We start from the raw sequence: 7,570 nt of genomic DNA, 5'->3' as shown, positions 1-7,570 counted from the left end.
ATATATATATATATATATATATATATATATATATATATATATATATATATATATATATACATGTATATATACATACATGTATATATATACATATATATATATATATATATATATATATATATATATATATATATATATATATATATATATATATATATATATGAATGATTTCTGTAGAAATTTTCTTTTATTTTTCTCACCAACTCTATGATCATGTTACAAACACCTTGGTCATGACCATGCGAGCATGTGGTAAATTGGGAAAGACTTTGAGACTATTCGTGAGAGTTTTGATTGCAACAACACTCTTCAATAATTTTGATTATTTTACTATTTTAGCCATACACCGTCAGATGCATGTAGCCTCTCAACAAAATAAGCCCTCGCGATTAATGTATTGACGGTTTATTCAAAGAAAGCTAATATTTTCGATTAAGAAACATCCCTTACTGCAGTTTGGTGACCTTTACTCTGCTTGGGTTGTGCTATAAAACATTGCAGCAGGAAATGTGAAAAAAGAATCTATTGATGTCAATATCAGTTATTTCAATTATTTTGAGAACTCAAACAATATCGGAGAGAAGATTGACCACCAAAACGCACCGCAGTATGGAGTTGGTTGACGTAAAAGAACCAACCACCAGTTCCTTGTACAATTATTAGGTGCCACTTGGAGAAGGAGAAGGTTTTTTGATCATAGGAACAGGAATAGAAAAACTTCTCGTTAATGAACATTTTTGTGCTGCCCACCCTAAAACAATTGAAGCGACTACCATGGTGAAATGGACAGCAATAATTTCATCAATTGGTTGAAGCTGTGCTTGTACTGTAGCATTGAAAATGCCCTCTAGAGAGCATTTGAGCAGGTGTGTGGCCATCTATGAGTGCAATTTGCTGGAGAGGTGCGCCATCTGGAATCGTTGCAAAGTTATAGAGGCCCGACAGTGAGAAAGCCTCACCAGGAGCTAGGTGAGCCATCTGTCTTAGTTATTTATAATGCTCCCTGCCACACCCAGATAACGGAAGAGAGTCGCTGCCTCGTCAGCACTACCATAAAAACCAAATTTCTGATGTGGTTAGAGTCCCACCAAATACTAACACACAATAAGCGAATCAATTACACTACTTCTTTTGTGCAAGCAGAATCGTCCCAAATCACAGTACAAAGTAGAATATGTGATATGTGAATGGAGTCATGAAGTTGCTGACCTCCCCCGTGCACAACCAATTTTGGGGGTATATGAAAAACACATTTCCTCCTCGCTACAGAGATTTACCAGGGCAGACCTTAATCCAAGACTGAAGAAGCAATGTTCCGTTCAAGAAGAGATTATGAAGGCAGAGGCAATGAATATTGGTCCTCTGATAACATACATGAAACTGTTGATCCAACTATTAGTGACATAGAGAGCATAATGCATGTGTATTTCATACATGCTCTCTCTCTCTCTCTCTCTCTCTCTCTCTCTCTGGCACCAGTAATAGAAAACCTTTTTAAGCTGGTCCTTACATGGTTCATATTGTTAAAGTTTTTATGTCATTGATATGCTCAACCATTTGTGCATATGCTCAAGGTGTTACGTTAATAAACCAGTCATGTCTAGCCCGTCTAATCACACCCTACCATATTGGTAACCATGGAGTGACCAGCGGCTCACCACTTTCCCACTCATTGCTGACTCTACACTTTGACGATTGCGACATCACCCCCCAGAACTTGACTCTTCTCTCCACACTTTATCAATGAAACTGCTGCTCTTCACAAGTGAAAAAGCATTTGCCTAGTTTCAGCACGCCAAAGTTCAGCTTTGCATCAAGGGCGTGTCTCACTCTTGCACCAAAGCAGACTATGACCTCACGGCGATCACTGAGGACACTTTCCTGGATATCTATGATTGGCTTTGCAACCAAGGGGATACTCCAATAGAGCATTATACTCTCAAAACATATCTCTAAGAGTAGTACTCACTATCGCCAGCAACCCATATAGCCAAGATTTCCCATCTCTCTCAACAACAGTTGTGGGACCAAAAGGCTTTGCGTGCCCTAATGGAAATGACCAGTATTGCTTGCCTGCAACCTATCCCAGACAGCATTTCTCAAGAACTGAAACTTCTTTGTGCCTTTTGGGTACAACGCCTACCTTGTATGCGCCGCCTCCCCGATGTCATTACCTTGCCCATGAAGGACCTGATGACCATAGTCGACACCCTTACGGACAGCCACTTCACCACTTTTGAGACTTCCATCATTGTTTCCACTCCAGACTAAGAAGACAAACATTCAACACAGAACGGAACTAATGTAAATGGGGTAAGACACAGACGCCTTCCCCATTACATACCCATCACCCAAATACCCCTCCCCTCGCTCATACCACAAACAACGACCTCTCCCGGCACTTACTGGCTCTCATCAGCACAAGGTTTGCTACTACCACTCCAGATTTAAGACTGCTGCTAGGAAATATGCGGACCATTGTAAGTGACCAAAATAAAAGCTTATAAGTAGGCCATCTTTTGTGGTGGTGGCATAATATTTGCTTTCCCTGGGATGCAGGTATTGATATGCAGTTTTTGGTAGAAACTAGTGTATTCCATTCGTTTCTAAGAATATAATTCTCGAGAACACAGCGTAGTTAATCTAAGCCTGCTGATGTCTGACAGATTGCTGCCAATGTTTGTGAAATCTTCACTAACAGGTATGAGACACTAAAACTATTATTTAGGAGCACCAAATACTATAAGAAGATTCTCGTTCCTAACGTAACATTGCCAATAATTGATGCAGACTTCTCCACCCATTTTCACCTCTTGGTTGATGAGGCACATTAGCTATTAGTCAACGCAGACTCGTACTCGTTGACATTTCTTCAATGCATATATGAAACCTTGTGTCAAAATTTCTTTTATTTTCATAGTTACTGGGTAATTAGTAAAAGTAACTCAATAAACCCAAAACATTGATCCCTACAAGAAAATGCAGTATACTTCTATTATCGTAAATGTTCATACATATCACATTTTAATATAAAACAAATTGGGAACAATGGTATCTGTATATATTCCATGAATCACAAGATAAAGTATTACACGGTATTTACATCCTCCGACCTTCAATGCTACCACAAACCTCAGAGAGAGTACACATTTGAGTTAGACCTCTGACATTCACTGGCTTTTACATGTTTTTTTCTTGGTTTTGGCAAAAATTCATCATACCAAAGTGGAAAAGGCAATATCTTCATCTTGCTGACATAAGGAAGAAGAAGATTCGCTCTAATAAGAGTTCAGAAGTGGATAATATCGGCAATATTAGCGTAGTTAGTGAAGGAGAGATTTGATGAAAGAGCAACCATCTCGCCTAAAGAAGCTAGATATTGAGCAAAGGTATCTTCATTAATAATTGAATTATGATAAATAACATTGTTTTAATCTATTAATATCCTAAAAGGAACATAAAATTCATATTAATCATGTTTTATTAATATTTTCTCTGTAAAAATACAAAGAAAAACTTTGAATGCATGTATCTCAAAACTATACTTATTAACGTTCAAATTTTATCTTATCTCTTAGTTTTAAAGATGCGTCCAAGAGGAATCGTCAATTTCAACATCGAGCTAATATAAAGAAGAAAAAAATTTACTCTAATAAGAGTTCAGAAGTAGGTAATATCAGCGATAATAGCGGAGTTAGTGAAGGAGAGAATAATGAAGGAGCGACTGTCTCGCCTAAAGAAGCAAGATATTGAGCAAAGGGATCTTCATTTATGATTGAATTATGATAAATAACCTTGTTTTGGTTTATTAATATAAAAAAGAACATAAAATTCATAATAGTAAGTATGTATTAATATTGTCTTTGAAAAAATACAAAGAAAAACTTTGAATGCCCATATCTCAAAACTATACTTATTGACCTTCAAATTCTATCTTCTCCCTCAGTTTTAAAATCATAGTATTGAAATTTGACATATAACTTAGAGAGACATTATAAAACAATCAAATAGAACCAATTTTGTTCACATTTTCTTTTTATTTTTTTCTGATTTATAAGGTTTATTTTCCTACCATAACGAAAAAATTCCTATCTGGCGTAACAAGGACTTTAGAAAAAAAATCTCTATTCTATTCATCGGTTTTAAAATTCAGTATCAAGGGAGGAGATAGAATTTAAAATAGAAAAAAAAAACTAATTTTCAGGACAAATCCTCCTGGCATCGCAAAACTGAAGGTCAGACACAAAAATCCTATGCAGTTTGGAGATGTCCTAGGTCAGCTTATTAAGTGGTCTGAATATTAAAGTCCTGTCCTTAAAAACAGCATTAGCCGGGCGGGCCCCTTAAACTTCACCAAATGCCAATAGTTCCAACCAAGCATGGTATATATCACCATATATACCAAAATGGATCACTATCACCTCACAGAAATTGCTGACATTACCTCCTACTTGCACAAAGCGAAAATGTTTTCCACTCACAACCTCTTGAAGGGGTATTATCAGGATGCTATGAATCCAGAAGACATCCCCAAGACCGTCACATGCACATGCACATTCAGTCACTCCAATTTTGGCCTTCATTATGTTGGAGCCACTTTTCGACATTTTATGTATGGTATCTTAGGGGACCTCCCATTCTGCTTCTGTTATATGGATGACATAACTGTGTTCTCTTCCTTGAAAGAGGAACACCTTCATCACCCACGCACTATTCTTGACCGCCTACAACAGAACGTCCTTGCATTGCAGCACGCCACTTAAGTAACATACGTAGGGGACCATTTCACTCTTGAAGGTACGCAGCCCTCCCAGAGAAAGTATCAGCTGTTCAGAATTTCCCACGCCCTTGACCGTCAAGGTACTGTAAGAATTCTTGGGAACGATGTATTAGTATCATCGGTTCTTGCCAGTCATTGCTAACACTCTTGCCCCATTCTACACTTCTCTCAAAGGTAGGCCAAAAGACCTGCAGTTAGGACCCCTTTATGAAGCGATCTTTTGCAATGCAATTAATGCCCTATTAACTGTGGTTGCTCTCACTTTTTCGTGCTCCAAGTTCCTCTCCTTCTCTTCACCGATGAGAGTGATGTCGATGTTGGTCCAGTAAGGTAGTAGGTTGGCCAGGGCACCAGCTGCTTGTTGAGATACTACCACTAGAGAGGTATTGGATCCTTTGACTGGCCAGACAGTAATGCATTGGATCACAGCTTATTTTTTCTTTGTCTACACTTACGCAAAATAGTCTGGCCTATTCTTTACATATTCTCGTCTTTCCTCATACACCTCAAAACAATGAGATACTTGACACTTCTTCACTCAAGGGGTTAATTACTGTACTGCAATTTGTTCAGTATACTGTCCTCTTGGTAAGGGTAGAAGAGACTCTTTAGCTATGGTAAGCAGCTCTTCTAGGAGAAGGACATTCCAAAATTAAACCATTGTTCTCTAGTCTTGGGTAGTGCCATAGCCTCTGTACCATGGTCTTCCACTGTCGTGGGTTAGAGTTCTCTTGCTTGAGGGTACACTCGGGCACACTGTTCTATCTTATTATTATTATTTTTTCTTCCTCTTGTTTTTTTGAAATGGTGTGTTGGGCAGGCTTAATAGAAGGGCCATGGATGCCTGGTGGTTTATCAAGAGGTTGTCTTTTCCTTTTTCTGATTCTTTTTCTTCTCAAAACCATCCTTACTGTCTTCCCTTCAGTTGAAGTGGCTATCCTGGAGGGTATTAAGTCTTACATGGTGTATCGGGTCCTCCATGTTGACCAGTTTTTCCGACTTTTTACTAGATTTTAAGTATGATGTCTCTTTTTGTATTTCTATTAATTCTTATGCTGTCTGGAGACATTGAGCGAAATCTGGGACCAGTGTGTCCTAGATTTCTTCAATGTCGTCTTCTGTATTGCAATATTCGTGGTCTTCATGCAAATATCCAAGACCTTACAGTTGCGTCCAGACAGTATGATATTCTTTTGTGCTCAAAAACTTTGGTTTCTAATATGAGGCACTCATCTGAGCTCCTTATAACTGGTTTTAAGTAGCCAATAATGTTGAAACGTGATGCCATCCCTAGGGCCAGGGGAATGGCGGTGTATATTAGGACCGAGTACCCTGCTTCTCATAAGTCCTGCTATCAATGTGGATGTCATGAGATTCAGGTAATAAAACTCTGTGGCAGGCATAACAACAGCTTTTCTTTGTGTTCGATCTACCGGAATCCAGACATGGATGACTCTATCTTCGATTGTCTTCTTACCATTATGGCTAAGATGCAAGATGATAGAAAGGCTTCTTTTGTCTTTGTTGGTGATTTTAATGCTCACCATAGAGAGTGGTTAAGATCTATCTCTCCTACCGAACGCCATGGCTTAAGAGCTTTAGACTTTGCCTCTGAATCAGGCTGTGAGCAAATCATAAATGAAGCTACTCACAGGTCTGGTAATTGCTTGGACCTCGTATACACTGACTCCCCTGGCATTATAACCAGTAATGCTGATTCTCCAGTCGGGATATCGGATTATGCCTTAATTTCATTAGTAGTGAAGACTGAACAGCCTGTCCCTGATATATCATACTCTTGTAAAATTTATATGAAATCCCAAGCAGACTGGAATGGGATTTTGCATGATCTTTTGTGCTTGAATTGGTTGTCCCTTTGAATGAGAATCTAGTCAACATAATTGATAGGCGTATCCCTTCTCGTGTGCTAAGGTACCGAGTGAAGGACAAACCGTGGTTCAGTGATGATTGTAGATGTGCTTATTTGGAGAAGCAAGAGGTCTATCACCTTTGGAAGAGTAACAGATCAGATTTGTCCTGGAACAACTATACTCAGCTTCCAGCTTTTGCTCAGAAAGTTTTTGCCTCAACTGAAAAGGAGTACAATTTAACCATAAAAGAAACACTTTCTGGTACAACTCAGGAACATTAATGGTGGTCTACCCTTAAATCTGTACTCTTTGGTGTAGATGCAACAGTTCCTACTTTACTTAAACTCAATGTCCAAAGGAAAAGGCAACCCTTTTAAATGATGTTTTTGACAGTAAACAAAGTAATGAAAAACTTGAACTTCCTCATTCCAGTTTTCCTGAGGCTAAACTAACTAGTATAGCTTTTCGATCTCGTGAGATTAAAGCTCTGTTGATGGACCTTGATGCTTATTGAGGTGTAGACCCAAATGGTATTTTTCCTTGGTTTTTTATAAAGACAGCAGATTTCTTAGCTCCAAAGTTATCTGTTATTTTGCACAAGTTAGCAAGAAGAGGAGCTTTTAGCACTTGCTGGAGAATTGGTAATGTTACTCCTCTATGTAAATGAGTTTGTGGTAGCTCGAGTCCTACTGATTACCGCCCAATTTCCATAACTCCCTTATTATCTAAAGTTTTTGAATGTCCTATGGCAAAACGTCTTATTAGGTTTGCTGAAGGTAATCATCTACTCCCTAGTTTGCAATTTGGTTTTCGTAAAGGCCTTGGAGCATATGATGCACTTCTTACAATCTCCAATGCTGTACAGAAATCCCTTGATTGTGGACAGGAAGTTCATATGATTGGCTTTGATTTTAGTGCT

This window comes from Palaemon carinicauda, chromosome 6 (assembly GCF_036898095.1).
Source record: "Palaemon carinicauda isolate YSFRI2023 chromosome 6, ASM3689809v2, whole genome shotgun sequence".
NCBI lineage: Eukaryota > Metazoa > Arthropoda > Malacostraca > Decapoda > Palaemonidae > Palaemon > Palaemon carinicauda.
Note: the sequence above shows the minus strand (reverse complement) of the source record.